Source organism: Brassica napus, chromosome C4 (genome assembly GCF_020379485.1).
Source record: "Brassica napus cultivar Da-Ae chromosome C4, Da-Ae, whole genome shotgun sequence".
Classification (NCBI taxonomy): Eukaryota; Viridiplantae; Streptophyta; class Magnoliopsida; order Brassicales; family Brassicaceae; genus Brassica; species Brassica napus.
Window position 1 is genome coordinate 49,856,391 of NC_063447.1, and position 21,015 is coordinate 49,877,405.

Genomic DNA, 21,015 nt, shown 5'->3' on the forward strand with positions numbered 1-21,015 from the left:
CTCTTGGAATGCCACCACGAGATCCCCAAGAGTCCGATCCAACCCGTCAACAGCCGAGCAACCCCACCAACTACTTCGACAATATGTAGTTTTTTTTTTCTGTTTGTATTATGAATTTAAATATTATTGTATGACGTTTTAAAAATATGTTTTCCAATTTCATATTTTGTTTTAAAATTTAAATTATTTTAAATTCTGAATATTAAATATAAATTAAAATCTATTATATACTAATTAATAATAATATAATAAGAAACAATGTAAACTCCTCGTAAACATTACATGGAGTTTACATCGAATGTTTACGAGTGATTAACATCGAAATATTTACGAGGATTTTACATCGAAATGTTTACGAGTGATTTACAACGAAAGTATTTACGTTTGCTTTACATCAAAATAATTACGTGGGCTTTACGACGAAGTCTTACGTGGCGTTTACGACGAATCCTTTCCCTGCGCTTTACGAGGAATATATTTCGTCGTAAATGTAACGAGTCGTTTACGATGAAACCTCCATTACGACGGACGTTTAACAACGAAACGTCTTTCGACGTTAATTCGTCGTAACACCCCGTTTACGACGAATTTACAACGAATACTGCCCTAGTAAAAAATATGTTTTCTTGTAGTGATTAAGCTACAGACTTTTTTTCTTTAACATCTATCTATCTTATTAAAGTAGAAGTACCATTTAGATATTTTTGGAAACATGAATAATAGTAAAAAAAGAATAAAAGATTGCTTGGAAACATTGATAGCAATCTATTAATTTAATATTTTATAATTAACTTCCTAAATCTACATATACTATACGAATGAGTTTATATAAAAAACAAACATACACGAATAGACCTGTAATTTTGTAATATATTTAGACGTGTTTTTGTGTTGGTCCAATGCTAATCAAACAAGAAATATGATATACATACAAAATGTAAACGTGAGATTAGAGATCAAACCAAGTAATACACATCCAAAACCATAACTGATCATAAGAATACTATTTCATACAAACCCAAAACCATATAAATTCATTAGAGTTATGTATAAACCACATATAGATGTTTCAAAAAAAAACCCAGATATACAATACTAGAAACAAAATTACCCAACATACAAACCTTAATTTTTTATGGACTATCAAACTAGTCATTATTATATTGATTATTCAACTGATCAAATAATTTGAAATACCATCGAATTTACCGCTCACCTTAAAATTATTACTACAATATTTATAGCTCACAACATTTTACGGACGTCCCTGTTACATGACACAATGATGAAATACATAGTTTAAATAATAAACAAAAGTAGTTAAGATTAAATCGTTAAATTTTTCTTTCTCTAAAGTTTGTATATACTGTAAAACATGCATCCGTGCAGTCGCACAGGTCAAGATCTAGTTTAATTTAAAAGAGAGAACGACTAGTGATAATTATATTTAATTTTTACCTTAAATTTTTTAATTCTGTTTCATTTTTTTTTGTATTTGGCTTTAAATTAAACAAATTATAGTGTGAAACAAGAAAAAACTTTCACAGCAACTTGTATATTGAAACAGATGGAGTATATTTAAGTTTTTCTGACTCTAATGATCTTCAACATATATTTAGCTTTGAATAATAATATATTTCTGTTTACTTACGGATTATAGCTGATTTATTGAACTACATTCGATTTATGTGTCGTTTTACTTTCTTATTTATATATACTTGTTTTCATACTATCTTCTTATCTTCTTGCATCCATTATTAAGATATTGATAGTAGATTTTGATAAATGTCATACTGGTGGTAGAGTGAAACTATTTAAGAAAGTATACTAATGGGATTAGTTTTATTGTTTTATAAGGAGATGTTCTGCTTGATTAAGCACATGGGACATTCTGCGTTCGCACAAACTCACAAGGAGAGAAAGATGGGCTTTAATTACACTCATTGATTATTGCAAATGTTGGTCAATTATTTAATGTACTACACAACAAAGCTAGACAGAGGAAGAGAGCGATGAGCTAATTAAGTATACTATTATTAAGACATAGGAATACTTTAGAAGAAAGTTAATATGATACTACTAGTTGTTTTTGTTTGTTCCTAATAAAGTACATCGAAGTCATAAAATATATTTTTTACATTCTTCTAAACAAAACTAAATTAATTAGATATAAGTATAATTTGGTATACGTCTTTGTCATTTCCTCCTTTACACCTCAATCCGCATATTCCACATAAATTGAAATATGTTATACCGATGGACAATCGTATTTTACTTTTTTTTTTCCCTAAGATCATCTCTAGTGTATTTTGCTATTTTTGCTTTTAAAATAGAGAATCTCTATAATAGAGATGAAGTTTACTTCAATGTATTCTTCTATAATATCAATCTTCAAAATATAGAATAAAAATAAAAATTGCTATTTCTTACCATATAAATAGAGGAAAAAATAACAATCTCTATTTTGGAGAAAGATATAACAATGGATTGAAATCATTTTTCTTCTAAATGTTATTATATAGTCAAAAATAGCAATGGGTTGGAAATGCTTTAAAGCAAAATAAATTGAAGATGGTTGCTTTTGTCCTAATAAAGGCTACACTTAATTTGAAAGAAAATCACAAAAAAATCTTCGAATAGGCAATCACTAACACTTTAAACTTTTAATGTTTTTAATTAACATTTTAAACCTTCAACATGACATCTATATCACCAAAAACCTTCAACTTAGCTTACCTATTCATCATCAAGAATATGACCGAAACTATTCATTTATGGATCAAAAGTGATGAGATGTCGGCTTTTTTAATAAAAGATAAATAAATATTAAGTACAAATAAATAAAATCAGAAAACTAAAAATAGAGTCGACGTAAAAAACTATATTAAAATTGGATTTGTGTATTATCCATTAAAGTTCTTTTTACGATTTTATTGTTTGACAGTGTGTGTTACTTAATCCTAATGATCTTGAATGATTTTCAAAAGATTATTTGTTATAATTATGAAACTATCAAATCTTTGGTTGACTATGTTGTTAGCTAATAAGTGTAAAATTTTTTGAGAGTCTACAAATGTAGACTGCAGTGGAAGACGTACAAATGTAGACTGTAGTGGAAGTTTACGTTGAAAATTCTATTAAAAATGCATTTGTGTATTATTCATCATTTTTTCATGATTTAATTGTTTTACAGAGTGTGTTAATAAATCTTAATGGTCTTGAATGAATCTCAAAAGTTAATTTGTTAACTAATAGGTCTATTTTTTCAGAACTAGACTTACTTATAATTCTGCCTTTGTATTTTTATTGTTTGAAATATACACTTGAGACATTTGGAAAGTTTTGTGATTAGTTTTACTCTTGAAACTTCTTGAAAAGTTTGTATAGATTTTCTTCTTTCTTACATGTGAGTTAGTTATTGTTTTATCTTATGGTGGTTTTAATTGATTAGGTGATTAGAGTATCTTGTGAAAAATTAATGGTTAACAAAAATTATTAATATTGTACAAATGAAACACAACAAAATATGGATACAATGTTTATAGATTATGCATCAAAATAACATTTTTTATCAACAACATAATCAGATTCATATTGACTCTGAAAACCAAAAGGGAAGCTCGGCATCCATGTGGACCACGAAAGACGGCTGTTTCTTGGCACTACGTGCTAAGCTATCCGCCTTTGTATTGTGCGTCCTCGATATATGAATGATTTCCGAGCTGAGAAACTTTCTTTCAGGATCTTGAGTTCTGCCAAGTAAATTGCAAAAGCTGGCCATTCGTCTGGTTCCGAAACCATCTTCACCAATTGAGAACAATCTGTTGCAAATGTGACTTTAGCCTGACGTAAGTTCCTCATACATTCTATTGCCCAAAGAAGTGCTTTCATCTCCGCATGCAGGGGAGACAGACTAGCCCTGACATTTCTTGCCCCCATCAAACCATCAAAGCCTTCTAGAGTACTATATCAACCTTGTCCAGCCATAAACTCATTCTCTTTCAAAGAACCATCTGAAAAGCACTACCGACAGGGAATTGATGGTAGAGGCTCTGTCCTTGTATTTGGTACTGCCCTCTGCATTTTCAGTCCATGTGCTTCAGTTCATAGAGTTGACTCTGTTTCTAACCAGGCCAAGGGTATCCCTGAGATCCATATCCAAATTACTGAAAATTTTGTTATTTCTTGCTTTCCTGATATACCATAGTATCCACGCAAATTGATGATCTTCCATTTTCGGAGTAACTCACCAAAAAAATGGTCAATATTTGTAAAGAGCGCATTAGTTGGAAAAATTGTAGGATTGGACGGTATTTTTGATAGCACCCACACCTGAATCGCTGGGGGGCATTCGAAGAAGACATGGTTAATTGATTCCTCTTGAGCCCCACATCTGGCACAACATATTTCCCCTTGTATTCCTCTTGCTCGCAAATTATTTTTCACTGCTATACACCCTGATACCAGTTGCAATAAGAAGTGTTTTATCTTTGGTGGACATCGTACTGACCAGCAAAACGCCTTCAAAATATCAACTGTGGGTCCAAACACTTTCAGTGGTTTTTCCTTATCTGGGTAGACATGTTCCACTTGATAACCTGATTTAACCGTGTATCTCCCATTCTTTGTGAAATGTCATCCATCTCTATCTACCACTTGAGTCCTACTCAATGGTATACTTTCTATCATTGTCACATCATGGGGATCTACCAAAGCCCGAATAGCCTGTGAGTTACAAGTTCGCGAAGCAGAATCTATGAGAGAATCCAATGTAAGGTCTGGATAGGTATCATGTTGATTTTTAGTTGCTGGTTTCGGGCGAGTGGTTGGGAGTCATGGGTCATTCCACACAGCTATAGATGATCCTGATCCCACCTTTTTAATTAGTCTTTTGCTTACCAGAGATCTAGCTGAAATAATACTCCGCCAGCCATATGACGGAGAGTATGATCGGATCGGCTCCAGGGGTGAGGCATTCATGTAGTACCGTCCATTTAAGATTCGTGAAAATAATGTGTTTGGCTTTTCTATTAATCGCCATAACTGTTTGCCGAGTATCGCCGTATTAAAATCCGTGATATCTTTAAAACCCAAACCTCCTTCATCCTTACTTTCGCATACTTTGTCCCATGATTTCCAATGCATACCTTTTGTAATTCTCCCTGGGCTCCACCAGAAACGTGCTACCGTGGTAGTCAATTTCTTCATGATTGCCTTTGGTAATCAATAGCAATACATGACATGATTTGGTAAAGCCGTTACTACTGATTTTATAATCACTTCCTTGCCTCCTTTGGAAAAAAAAATAAAAGTCCATCCATTGATCCTATTATTTAACTGATCCTGCGTGAAACTAAAAACTTGTATCTTGGAACCTCCAAGATTTTCTGGCAGTCTCAGATAAGATCTCATGCCCCCTACATTCTGTATACCCAAAATGTCTCTCATCTTCTGTCGGTAGGCTTCCTCAATCTTATGTCTAAATTGAATGGATGATTTTTGGAAGTTAATAAGTTGACCCGAGACCTCCTCATATTCCTTTAAAATCCTGAGAATTGGTTGACACTCGTCCTTTTGTGCCTTGCAAAAGAAAAGACTATTATCTACAAAGAACAGATGAGATATCAATGGACATGCTTTGACTACCTCCATTTCCGTTAATTGTTTCTCTCTCTCAGCCTTCTTGAAGTTCGTAATTAAGGCCTCAGTACACATAATAAGAAGATAAGGGGATAAAGGATCCCCTTGACGTAAACCGCGATGTGGAATTATGAGACCCCGCGGTTGACCATTCAGTAAAATCTGATATTGCACCGAAGAAATACACTCCCTCATTAATTTAATCCAGTGAGGGTCAAAACCCAATTTCCGTAAAAGGGCGTAGATAAAGTCCTACTCCACCCTGTCATACGCTTTACTCATATCTGTTTTGATTGTCATGTATTTTCCTTGGCATGCTTTATTGGTTCGCAGGCCATGAAACATTTCATGAGCTATAAGTATATTATCAGATATCAGCCTTCGTGCCACAAATGCCGATTGAGTTTCTTAAATGATGGAGGGGAGACAAGTTTTCAAACGTTGACACAAAACCTTTGAGACGATCTTGTATCCTACATTGCAAAGACTTATTGGCCTTAGTTCCATCATCCTTGTAGGCCTCTCTGTTTTTGGATCATACATATATTAGTAATATTTAACCTTGGATCCATTTCTCCTGATACCAGAAAAGTATTTACCATTTCAACCAAATCTCGCTTAATTATGTGCCACGAATGTTGTAAAAAGAGATCTGTCATTCCGTCCGGTCATGGCGCCTTCTCAAGATGCATCATGAACAAAGCTTCTCAAACATCTTCCTCTGTCGCTACCCTTAGTAACCATTGATTCATCTGTGTAGTGATACTCAGTATTATCTCTGCCAGAAAACTATCAAACTCAGATGGGGGAAGTGGTACTATAAAGTTTCTCGAAATATTACTGCCACTTTTTCGACACCGTTGTCCTCGGTAATCCAATTTCCCGCATCATCATGCAAACCCACAATCATGTTACGAACACGTCGTTGTTTTGTTAAAGCGTGGTAAAATTGTGTATTGAGATCCCCTGATGTGTACCACATATTCCTACTCTTCTGATGCCAATATTCCTCTTCATCCTTATATGCGTCTTGCATTTTCCTAGATACCTTTAAAATTTACTCTTGTGATCTATTATCATCTGTCTGCACCTCCTCCAGGACTTTTTGAAGATCATTTATTTTTTCATTTCCATATGGTGGGTTGGCTTTCCGCCATTTCGAGATTTCGTGACGACAATTACTTATTTTGGCAACAATATCTCCCCCACTTCCATTATTATCTTCAGACCATCCCATGGCAATCGATTCCATAAGACCTTCATGTTCAATTCATCTCTTATCAAACCGAAACTGTCCTTTCCATCTGGTCACTTTGTCTTCTAGAAAGGCTACTACGGGTCGGTTGTCAGATCCTACCATCCTTAAATATTCTATATACGAACACGAGAATATAGTGTGCCAATCTTCATTTGCCAGAGCATGATCTTGACGACATCGGACCGTCACTGCCCCTTTCCCTTTCCCCCGCCGTCCTTGCCAGGAAATTTTGTTTCCCGAGCCAGAAACTCTAATAATCCACTGTCTCTGATCATATTGTTAAAAGGGATAAACGAGTCTGCACATCTTAGAGATTCCCTTTCTTTCTCATGATTACAAGTAATGTCATTTAAATCTCCAATAATAAACCAATGCTCTAAGCGTGAGAGCCGATATCTAGTTAACCTTTCACACTCATGTTCCCTCAACTTTTGGACCGGATCTCCATAAACAAAAGTTAAATAAACCTTTTTTCCAAGCGCCACCGCTTCCACATCTTTCATCATGTTACTTGAATATAAGATCCTAATTTGATACTCGTTATTATAGAAGAGAGCTAAACCACCACTTCTCCCGATGGGATCCACTGTTACCAAGCTATCATATCCAAAGTGCGATTGAAAGTCTTTAACAAAGTATGTGTCTTGCTTCGTTTCAGATGAAAATAAAAAATCCAGTTTATGTTTTTGCCATATCTCCACGAGGTAACTTATAGTCCACTTGCATCAAAATAATTATTTACAGAATATTTTAGAATGATAAATTATTACAAAGGAATTTTTATAGATTATGCATCAAAATAATTATTTACAGTTTCTTTGATTATTCATAATCTTGATGCCTCAAATGAAGTCCTGGAAAAGAGTACATGCAAAATAAGATACAATTATGAAAAAAGCATAAGATAAAAAAATTAAATCATATTTTAGTAGACTTCACTAGAAATCTATACTAACAAAAAGTTTTCAAATCTAAAATGTACATTTAGAAAATTTGAAAATAGTTTGTTCTCGAAATTTTTTCAAAATATTTTTTTTTAGCCTAAAATAGTAGTAATGCAAAAACATAGAGTTTGAATCTATAAATTTAGTTCAATATGAACACAATAATACAGATTTATAAAGAATAAATGTAAATCTTACATTTTTGGGAAGATGATTTGAAAACTTTAGAAGGCCGATTTTTTGGTACATCATATTCATGCATTTACAATTCCCCTGTTCGTTTCGTGGTCGCCAGCGTCAGCGACCAGAGTCAACGACCAGTGACTGCGACATGATGTTCGTTTGAAGGTCGCGAGGTTGATCGCAGCGGTTGTCGCTGAGTTGCTCGTTTCCATGTCGTGAGATAGGGTTCTCTGTCACTACAAGAAAACACAAGCTTAACGAGGAAAGTTAACGAGGAAAAACAATCCTCGTAAATTTACGTCAATTTTACGAGGAACTTACGTGGAAAAATAATGTCATCGTTATTTCCTCGTAAAGTATCGACAAAAGCGTTTCGTCGTAAAGTCGATGTAATTTGACGTGTCTTTTACGAGGAAATACTATTTCCTCATAAATACGACGTAAAATTCGCGTGTTATTTACGAGGAAATAATTTACCTTTATTTAGCGAGGAAACTTTGAATCCACCAACTTTGTGGATGTTACATGTTTTTTTTTGCTACCTAATTAATTTTCGTCGTAAATTCATAGAAAAATTACAACTACCAGATTCGAAATTTCCTATAAATATGGATGTTTGAACATCATTTTAAACACACCAACAATAAAAAACGTGAAAGAAAAAAAATGGCTGGCTCCGGGACTATTTACGAGTTGCGGAAGTGGATGTATATGCATAGAGATGCTAACGGGAGAGTGAAGAAAGAATACCTTGCGGGGCTGGAGACATTTATGCATCAAGCAGATTAAACACCGCTCGCCCAAGAATGTGGTAAGATGTTCTGTCCTTGTCAGAAATGCAACAATTCAAAACTGGCAAACCGTAAAAATGTTTGGAAGCATTTAATAAATAGATGTTTCACGCCAAATTACTATATCTGGTTTCAACATGGAGAAGATTTTAATTATGATCAGAATGAAGCTGGTAGTAGTAATAGCAATTTTCAGGAAAAAGAACCGGTTGATCATCATTTGCATAATGAACATAGTTACCATCAGGAGGATATGGTAGTTGATGCATTCGTAGGTCATGATGAAGATGAAGAACCTAATATAGATGCAAAAAAGTTTTACGAAATGTTAAACGCGGCGAATCAACCACTTTACAGTGGTTGTAGAGAAGGTCTCTCTAAATTTTCGTTGGCTGCTAGAATGATGAATATTAAAACTGATCACAATCAACCTGAAAGTTGCATGAACGAATGGGCGGACTTGTTTAAAGAGTATTTGCTGGAAGACAATGTGTTTGCTGATTCTTATTATGAGATTCAGAAACTGGTTTATAGTCTTGGGTTGCCGTCGGAGATGATAGATGTTTGCATCGACAACTGCATGATCTATTTGGGAGATGATGATTCTGCAAGAAGAATATCGATTCTGCAAGAAGCCACGATTCAAGCCGCAAGGACGGGGACGTAATAGGGTACCATACCAAAGGATGTGGAACCTACCAATTACAGACAGATGAAAAGATTGTATCAATCAGAGCAGACTGCTGGAAAGATGAGATGGCATGCCGAGCATACTCAGACGGATGGTGAGATGACTCATCCATCAAATGCAAGAGCTTGGAAACATTTCAACAAAGTACATCCGGATTTCGCTAGCAATTGCCGGAATGTGTATCTCGGACTATGCACAGATGGATTTAGTCCGTTCGGAATGTCAGGGAGACAACATTCATTGTGGCCAGTCTTTCTTACACCATACAACCTGCCACCGGAGATGTGCATGCAACGGGATTTGCTATTCTTGACCATATTAATACCTGGTCCGAACCATCCAAAAAGGTCCTTGGATATTTTCCTACAACCACTGATAAAAGAGTTGAAGGATTTGTGGTCAACAGGGGTGAGGACGTATGACTGTTCAATGAAGACGAATTTTACGATGCGAGCGATGCTTTTGTGGACCATAAGTGATTTTCCTGCCTATGGGATGTTGTCTGGATAGACTACACATGGGAGATTAGCTTGTCCATATTGTAATGGAACGACAGATGCGTTTCAACTGAAGAATGGTAGGAAGACAATTTGGTTTGATTGTCACCGTCGATTTCTTTCCATTGGCCATCCTTACCGAAGAAACAAGAATTTGTTTAGGCACAAAAGGGTTGTGAGAGACACTCCTCCTCCATATCTAACTGGAGAACAAATTGAAGCGCAAATCGACTACTACGGAGCTAACGAAACAGTTCGTTGGGGTGGTAATTGGCATGTCCCTCGTAATATGCATGATTCTTACGGTGTTCATCACAACTGGCACAAGAAGAGTATATTTTGGGAGTTTCCATATTGGAAGGATCTTCTTCTGCGCCACAACCTCGATGTGATGCATATAGAGAAGAATTTCTTTGAAAACATCATGAATACAATATTGAATGTCCCAGGGAAGACAAAAGACAACATAAAATCGAGGTTGGACTTGCCGGATATTTGCTCAAGAAGCGAGTTACATATTAAAAGCAATGGAAAAGTTCCCGTTCCGATATTCAGATTGTCTTCAGAAAAAAAGTCGGTGTTGTTCAACTGGGTGGCATCAGAAGTGAAGTTCCCCGATGGGTATGTTTCGAATCTCTCTAGATGTGTTGAAAAGGGTCAAAAGTTCTCCGGGATGAAGAGTCATGATTGTCATGTCTTTATGCAACGACTACTTTCCTTTGCATTTGCGGAGCTACTTCCAACAAACGTACATGAAGCACTTGCAGGTACGTAGTGTATTATAACGGTCTAATTTGTAAAATAATATATGACTAACAATGTGTTTAATTGTTTTTGAAATATAAAAGGCTGGAGCATTTTTCAGGGATCTGAGCACACGCACTCTTAAAGAAGAAGTTGTGGAACCGCTTCAGGAGAACATTCCCATCTTGTTGTTCAACTTGGAGAAGATATTTCTTCCCGGATTTTTTGACGACATGGAGCATCTAGCTGTCCACCTCCCATATGAGGCATTGCTTCGTGGACCTGTACATTACGGATGGATGTATCAGTATGTGCGAGCCATGAAATATTTGAAGGGAAAAGCAAGGAACCTCACCAAAGTTGAAGGTTCTATAATTGCTGGAAGTTTGACGGAAGAAGTTTCCCACTTCACATCGTACTACTTTGTGTCAAAAATACGTACCCAGAGAAGAGCTCCAAGATGATATGATGATGGTGGTGTTGCGCCAACATATGCAGTTGCTGGTGTTCCAGACATCTTTAGCCAGATTGGACGACTTGGTGGGAAGTCTAAAGAGGTTTGGTGGTCGAGTGAACAAGACGCTCATAGTGCACACACCTATATACTACTCAATTGCGAGGATCCATTGATGCATTATTTTGAAAGGCAACATATATGGACACTTCGAAACACATATAAGTATAATTAATTATATAATTGCGAGAGATTCATTCTTATAAAATGTGATTTTACAGCCTATTTTAGGCATGGGCATCCGGGTCTTCAGGTCGGATTCGGGTCGGGTATTGTCGGGTCCGGGTCCTTCAGGTCCTAGCAATTTAGACCCATATAGGTACCTATAACTTTTCGGGTCGGTTCCGGGTCGGGTCTTGTCGGGTCCGGATCGGTTCGGGTCTATAATTTCAATACCCCTAAAATACCCAAAATATTTGGGTATATTTCGGATCCGGGTCAGTTCGGGTATTTAGGACCCGAAATAGACCCGAAATACCCGAACTGGACCCGAAAACTCTAAAAATACCTGAAAAACCGTAAAAATACCCAAAAATTTATCCAAAATCAGACCCGAAAACCCAAAACATATCCGAATTTTACCTGAATACCCAAATTATATTTTCTAAAAATCTAAAATTTCACCAAAAACCTACAATTATACCCGAAAATCCAAACCCAAAACTTAAAAAAAAATCCGAAATACCAAAAATATACCCAATCACCCAAATAAACCTAGTATATACAATTATTTGCGGGTACTTCGGGTACTTTTAGAGTACTTAGCATGGACCCGAACCGAGACCCGCGAGTCCAAAAAAGAAAGACCTAATAGGTACTTAGCATGGACCCGGACCCGGATCCGAACCTGTATTTTCGGGTCGGTTCCGGTTCGGGTCTTCGGGTCCGGGTAAAATGCCCATGCCTAGCCTATTTGTTTCTCAAGTCGAAGAAACATTTTCTGGTATATCCACAAGTGACGTAGACAAAAGGAAAGATTAACACTTCATTAAGTGGTTGTTGAATCAGGTATTTCAACATTCTTTTTATTTTTGCAGGTTGATTATGACGACGATGCAGATTATCCTAAGTGGTTACACGAAGTAATTCAATCTCCACTTGTAAAGGTCACCACATCACAGATATATTTCACATGAGGCTATACTTTTCACACATATGAGTATGGTAGACAGCGGGTGACCAGTAACTATGGAATATGTGTGAAAGGGGAAACAACTTTCTACGGGATCTTGACGGAGATTATTGAAGTCGAATTTCCAGGGATACTGAAGCTGAAATGCGTCCTCTTCAAATGTGAATGGTTCGACCCCGTCGTCAACAGAGGTGTTCGGTCTAACAAATTCGGTGTAGTTGATGTCAACGGTGGACGAAGGTACAACAAATTCGAGCCTTTCATCTTAGCTTCACAAGCAGACCAAGTTAGCTTCCTTCCATACCCTCGGATGAGAGATTCGGGTATAAATTGGTTAGCAGTGATCAAAGTTACACCTCGAGGACGAATCATCAGTGGAGAAGAACCACCATTGCAAGAAGAACAGATAAATGAAGTCGAGGAACCTGAACAAGAAATTAATGACATCCTTCTCATTGATCCGCATAATCACGAGTACGAAGATCTTACCGATGATGCCATAGACGAAGCTGTTGAAGACGAGTTTAATGAAAATGATGATGTTTCTAGTGATGACGAGAATGTCGATGTATCCGATTGATGTATTTGATTTTGTGTAGGGTGTTTTATGAATAAGATGTGGGAGTTTGTTTCATCAATAAGGTAATGTGGGAGTTTATTTTATGAATAAGCAAATGTGGGAATTATGGTTTGGAATGGAAATAAAGATGGGGTTTGGAATATATGAAGTAAAAAGTAAGAGAGAATCGTCGTAAAGGACTCGTAAGAAGACGAGGAAATAACGATGAAATAAAAAATAAAGAAAGCGACCCCCGTTAAATCCACGTAGGACGAAATCGTCGTAAACACCTCGTAAAATAAATAAAGAACACGGGCCTCGTTAATTCCACGTAGGACGAAATCGTCGTAAATACCTCGTAGTGTAAAAACTAGAAAAAAAAGAAAAAGAAGAAAAATACCAGATTCACATGTGGCAAAACTTCCAGCAATTATAATACGTAAGTCTCGCCCACATGAATTCTAATATCTTCTTCTCTTCCTTTTTTTTTCAAATATTTATAATTTGAATAGGATTTTGCTGAGGAGTGCGATTTGGGAGTTTGTGTGTGGTTTGAGAAGGAGAGAGTTGTGGGTATATTTATAGGAAAGTGCGGCTCGTTAATACCTCGTATATAAAAACGCGGGCCTTTGTAATTCCTCGCTATTTCCTCGTACAATTGCTTGCTATTTCGTCGTAACGTTACGAGGAATTTGCAACGATAATAAAATCGTCGTTAATACCTCGTATATAAAAACGCGGGCCTTTGTAATTCCTCGCTCTTTCCTCGTACAATAAAACGCGGGCCTTTGTAATTGCTCGCTATTTCGTCGTAACCTTACGAGGAAATTGCGACGATATGTAATCTTATATATACCCCCGAGCGCTCATACTTTCTTTCCTCTATACTTTCTCTTCACTTCCTCTCCATTTCGTGGCAATGGTAAGCCTCTTTAATTTCTCTCTAATTTGGTTAGTTTAGGATAGATTAGGTTGTTAGTATAGGGAATTTAGATAGGTTTACGGGTTTTATGTTATTTAGTGTTGATTAGGTGGATAATGTTGGGAAATATACTGTTGATGTTAATTTTAAAAATGAAATTTTTTTTTCTCAGGTTCGAAAATGCAGACTTACTGCTCATTACAGAGAGATGTTCGGTGAGCCGGGTAGTCGTTTAGACTCATCTTCTTCAGCTCCCGGTTCTTCGGGTCAGGAGACTGTCCCCGATACTTAGTACACTCAGAGAGTCTCTGGGTCTCCTTCTTTTAGTGCACCATCGCCTCCTCATGTGCCTTCCCCGATGGCTCATCCGACGATGCCTCCTCCTGTGCCTCCTCCGATGGCACCTCCGATGCCCGCCGAGATTCATCCCGATTTGATGGTGCCTCCGAGTGCTCCTTACTCGCAGTACACTGAAGATGACATTCTCCGTCTGCAAGACAGAGAAGGTTTACCAGTCATCGACCCCGACCGACCGGACGGACCTTTGTGGTATGTTGCATTAATTTTTTTTTAATTCGTTAAAATTCTTTTATAACATAAAAAAATAATTTATATTTAAAATTTGTATTTTCCAGGTGGGGGGTTGACGGATGTCTTGCATCGGACGTAACCGACACGATCAAAGGTTACTTCTCCATGGCACATCCGAACTGGAGTAAGACGCCTCACTACGTCAGAAAGACGTGGTTCAAAATTTACGCTGTAAGTTTCTATTAATTAATTATATATACTTTAATTTTTTCCTGATTTATATATATATTTTCTAAAAAACTAATTGTTAATTTATTTTTTCCAACAGCAAAAATATAATTGGGCCTTGGGGATCACTGAGAAGGTGAGGAAGAAGTTTATCGCGAAGGCGAAAGTTCGCTTGTTGGACACGGTCTCCAACTGGAAGGGTGACTGGATCGTGAAGGGGTATGAGCGTGGCAAACCCTCTGAGCTCACCACGGATGTGTGGGATGACCTCATCAGTTATTGGCGTCTTCCTGATTCCATTAGAATCGCCCAGTCTTGCTCTAACTCCCATAACACGGTCGATGAGCACGGAAACGGGCCGATGCTTCACACTACGGGCCAAAAACCCCACGCCGGTGTCCGTTTGGAAATGGTAATTAAATATTTTATTAAATAATTTTTTTAATATATATATTTTTACTCTAACTTTCTTAAATGTTTTTTAGGCCAAAGAGACGAGACATTTCCCGTCTCTTATGGAACTTTACGAGAGGACCCACAAGAACTAGACGGGCGTATTTGTAGATGGCAAGTCCGAGCAAATCTACAACGACGTGGTTGCTCGGGTTGAAGACCGCCAGATCCAGCTGACCCAACAGTCTACCGACGGATTACCCGTCACCTTATCCACACTTGAAGTGGATAAGATTTACGAGGAGGCAAATTTTCTAAAATTTTAATTTTTTATTATTCATTTAATTTAACTTTAAATTTTTACTAACAATATTTATTTTTTTGTTTTTAAGGTTTTCCCTAAAAAAAGGGAAGGACGTTGGGGATTGGTTCCGTCAATAATGTTCCGAGAGCGACATCATCTTATGGTCAGCGACGGGATGATGAAGTCACTGAGCTGCGTAACGAGTTGGCCGCGACAAAAGCTCGTATGGGTGGAGTCGAGGGCTTCTTGGACGTTATAGCGGCCATAAATCCGGAATGGGAGTCCATGTTGAGGAACATGCGACAACAACATCCCATTCCAGGCGAGTCATCCGACACACATAACGAGGCGGATGTTGCGAGGAGGAGTGAGGAATTCTACCAGGCGATGAACGACCCTTAGTTCTTTTTTTCCGGTTGTTGTATTATAAATTCAAAACTTATTTATATATAAAATATTTTCGTATTGATTTGATTTTTATTTTAAATTTTAATTTTATTAATAAATTAAATAATTTTAATTATTTTTTTAATTATATTTTTAAATTCTGTAAAATACAAAAAACAAAGTAAATTCGTAGCTAATTTACGACCTATTTACGTGGAAACTTTACGAGGAAATGACGAGGAAAAATAAACGAGTATTTTACGAGGAAACATTTACGAGGAAATGACGAGGAAAGGTAAACGAGTATTTTACGAAGAAATACTTTCGTGGTAGTTACGTGTATTTTGCGAGGAAACACTTTCGAGGTATTTACGTGTAGTTTACGAGGAACACGTTTCGAGGTAGTTACGAGAAAATATAGCGACCTCCTTACGTGGAATATTTACGTGGTCTTTACGACGAAATGATGTACTTCGTCTTTACGACGAAATATTTTCCTCGCTAAGTTACGACGAATTGGCGAGGAAATATGTGTTACGACGAATGAGTAACGAGAAAACATGTTTCCTCGCTAATTCCTCGTAAAGCCTCTTTTACGACGAACTCACGAGGAAAACCGCCCTCGTTAAGCTTATGTTTTCTTGTAGTGTGTGGCCGCCGGAAATTGATCGGAGAGAGAGAGCTTGAGAAGAGAAGTTTCTGTGTGTGGCCGCCGGAAATAGATCGGAGAGAGTGCGCTTGAGGAGAGAGAGAGCTTGAGATTTTTTTTTATTTTTGGCGTGAGTTTGTATTAGGGTTAATGGCAATGTATTGTGATTCTGTAAATATATTTAGGGTAGTTGTCTTTTTAAGTTTTTTTTTTCTAGTCGCACGATTTTGGTCGCTAGTCGCACGATTTTGGTCGCGCCGCTAAAATTTCTAGCGTCCAAAATTTTAAATCGCTGATCGCTAGCGTTTGGTCGTTGAACTCACGACCGGTAAACGAACAACGTTTGGTCGCTGAAGTTGGTCGCTGACGCTAGCGACCAGCAAACGAACACGGCCGATATATGCAAAATAAAAATATAAGATAAAAAATTAAAATCATATTTGAGAAGACTTCAAATGAAGTCTATTTAAAAAATAAGGCTATAGTAGACTTCACTTGCGGTTTAGTAACTTCATTTAAAGTCTACTCTATCAGATAATTTTCAGATCTAAAAAATATTTACATTTAGAAATTTGAAAAGTAGTTTAAAATCTGGAAAAACTTCAAAAAAAAAAGAATTTACAAGTTAAAATAGTAGTAAAGTAAATGCATAGAGTTTGAATCTATAAATTTATATGACCAAAAAACAGGTACCTCATATTGGTTATTATAATGATGATTTATTAAAAAATTCACACAAATTATTTTTATACATTTCTAAAATTAAATCATTAATTAGATCAAATTATGATGTAAAATTTGGAATCGCTTTACACATTAGACTTCTTAGGAAGTCTACAAAGTGTAGACTTCTTTCTTTTAAATGTAGACTTCCGAATGACAAAATCGTAAAATAACTTTATGGTCTTCTGTTTGGTCATAAGGGCTACATAGTAACTTTACCACATTTTTATTTAGTTATGCATTTAATTGAATATGTGGTACAAATTTGTGTTTAAAATGAATATGCAGGTTAGTTTTGGCAAATTTCCCTTAAAAATCGCTAATCCCCTATATATTAATTGAGAAGCATTTGAAAAATTAGAACCTTAATTTTGTATTAATTAAAAAAACAAATCATAGGTGGCACTTTAAATGCCTTCTAAATTTCATTTCAAAGAATTCTAGAGCATCTAATATAAAGTATAGTTTAATCTAATGGTGTCACATTTTTCCGTAATTATATAACACTAGAGAACATTATATTAACCTAAAATATAGGAAATGTGTATTCTTTCCTTAAATAAAAGCTACGGAATTACCTAATATGATTTACATATATATGGCAATTAATGATTATGAATAATAAAGATTTGATAACAATTTTTGCATCCTTCTTCATTTTTGTTTAAATTTATATTATTAAAAAAAATAAACAATCACATTAACCATATAATAAAAATATTAGATTTTTCTTATATGTTATATTTTGAATTTCTTAAAATGACTTTAAATTACAAAAATGAGAAAACCTTATATGTTATATATATATTTTTTAAAACGACTTTAAAATACAAAAATGAGGACACCTTATATGTTATATTTTTTTTATATGTTAGAATTTTTTTATATGTTATATTTTGCATTTTTTTTAAAACAACTTTAAATTACAAAAATGTAAGCTTTCCTTAAATATACGACTAAAAACATTAAAATGACATGTATCAATCCGATGGTTGATTTGAAAGCTTTCAAAACCATATGGAAGATAAAAGTCAAAATAATTTAACTGTGGAAACAATACTGTTCATTTTTTTCAAGAATGTGTTTGATGGAAAAAATAAGATTTTTATGTCATAATTTGTTTAATGTCCACTAGAGAACATTATGGGGGTGATTGGTAGTTGTTGTAGATGCTGTCCACAGCCTTATTTATTTCTAAAGCACCAAATTCAGAGCAATCAAGCTTTAAATTTTTTTTTGAAGCCACAGCTCTAGAAATAACCTACAGCTGTACAAATGCTCTGCAGGGCCAAATATCCAAAGCAAATTTTTAGTGCTTTCATAAAATTCTACAGCAATAAAATTTAAAGCCACAGCAAAAAATCTACAGATTTTTTTCTACAGCAATAAAATTTAAAGCCACAGCAAAAAATCTACAGATTTTTTTCTACAGCAAAAATTTTAAAGCTACAGCCATTACCAATCGGACCCTATATTAACCTAAAATATAAGAAGTGTGTATTCTTTCCTTAAATAAAAGCTACAGAATTACCTAATATGATTTACATATATATGACAATTAATGATTATGAATAATAAAGATTTGATAACAATTTTTGCATCCTTCTTCATTTTTGTTTAATTTTATATTATTAAAAAAAATAAACAATCACATTAACCATATAATAAAAAAATTTGATTTTTTCTTATATGTTATATTTTGAATTTTTTAAAATGACTTTAAATTACAAAAATGAGGAAACCTTATATGTTATATTTTTTTTAAAACGACTTTAAAATACAAAAATGAGGACACCTTATATGTTATATTTTTCTTATATGTTAGATTTTTTCTTATATGTTATATTTTGAATTTTTTAAAACGACTTTAAATTACAAAAATGTAAGTTTTCCTTAAGTATACGACTAAAAATATTAAAATGACATGTATCAATTCGTTGGTTGATTTGAAAGCTTTCAAAACCATATGGAAGATAAAAGTCAAAATAATTCAACTGTGAAAACAATACTGTTCATTTTTTTAAAGAATGTGTTCGATAGAAAAAATAAGGTTTTTATGTCATAATTTGTTTAATGTCCAATCCGATCAACCCATGATGTATTAATTATAGTTTGTTCCATTATTTTTAATAAAAATTGATCCGATCCATTGGAAAGAAATTATATAATAACAACAAAAAATATTTTATATATAAATAAAATGATCAAATATATAAAAAAAACTATCGATAATATATACAAATAAATTCACCCTGCGCAAGACGCATGTCTTATCTTAGTTGTTTAAGTAAACAAACGTGAAGGAAAAATAGAAGTTAAGACTTTAAGTGTTTTTAAAGATTTTGAGAATTAAAAAAAAATGTGATTGGTACAATTATTGATTTTAGAAGCTTTAGATTATAAAACCCTTAAAGCTTAAAAGTCAAATCTCCAATCACAACTTTAGTTAAATGAGAAAAACTAAAATAAAGGTAATGAAAAATAAAGCCAGTGTTTGTAAAGCAGTTTTGCTTTGTGCGGACACTTTTTTTTTTGGTAATATGTTAAGATTTATACCAGTTTTTGAATAATACTGTCGCACTAATACAACTTATTGGCGCATAGAGCATACAAATTGGAATTCTCGAAGGAACCCAAACAGAAAAAGAAAAAAGACATAACTAGAGAGGACTACTAATATAACCAAAATACAAATCAAAGAGAGATGACATGCTTGGTGGAGAAGGCGGAGGGAGAGCAAGAAGCCGGACTCTCAAATGGCGGTCAATCGAAATGCGGATAGATGCTGGTGAAAAGGATACTTGTGTGAAAAGGTGGGAGCTGCGTCCCTTCCAAATATAAGAAACTGAAGCTTGGAGAAGGAGCTTGATGATGGTCGAGGTTGGGTTCTGAGAAGGCGTTCGGGTCTGGAGGACCCAATCGATTGCAGAACCGAGCTCAAGAGGAGGATGCTGCCGTATGCGGGCAGCTAGCTAGAGTACCCCATACTTGGCGAGAAAAGTGACACTGAAAGAACAGGTGGTCATGGCATATCCATCTGAGCAAAGGAGGCAAGCTGTGTGGACACTTATGTCTCTAACGTAGGAAAATGTATATGGAATATTTTTTAAAAAATTATTTATTGGTTTAATTTCGAGGTTTGATCAAGTTTTCGGGGAACAGAGAGTTATAATAAGATTTGTCCAAAATACGATAGCAGTGATAGCTGATAAGTTACACGAAACCATATTCAGTTTTTTGGTAAATGTTATAATTCCATGTATCTTATAGTAAAAATTATATGGTATGATAGAAATTGTAGATCTACAAGCGAACTTGCTATAAAATACAAATTATTATTTTATCAAATAATTTCTAATGTATAGATAATAATGTGTATTATATTTCAAATAAAAATTATAAATATCAATAATACTATATTTATTAATATTTTAATAAGATAATAAAGTAGAAAAATATATAAACATATGATTTTATGTATGTAATTTTTTCAATTACCAAATAGAGTTAAAATTAAATTAGATGAACAGTTTCGTTTTAGTAATTTAAATGAAAATAAGAAAGTTTATAAATAAATTTGAAAAACCAACAAATAGCTGTATAATTTTTTCAAAATAATTTGTATATTAACAAAGTAAACATGGAACATAACCAAAAAAAAAAAGTAAAAGTAGAAGAAAGTTAACATTTTTTCAAACAAAGTAACATGATATTTGTATGTTGGTTTATATCCCTTGATGATATGTAGCACTAGTGACTCTAATACATGTTATAGTTTCTTGTAAGCGAAAATAAAAGTTATTCCCTGGGCTTTAAATTGATCAATGTTTTAAAAGAAAAAAAATATTTTTATATTTTTATATTTTTTATTAGGTAATAAAGGTAAATTGTAAACGTCACAGAAATTAATTTTATTTATTAAATG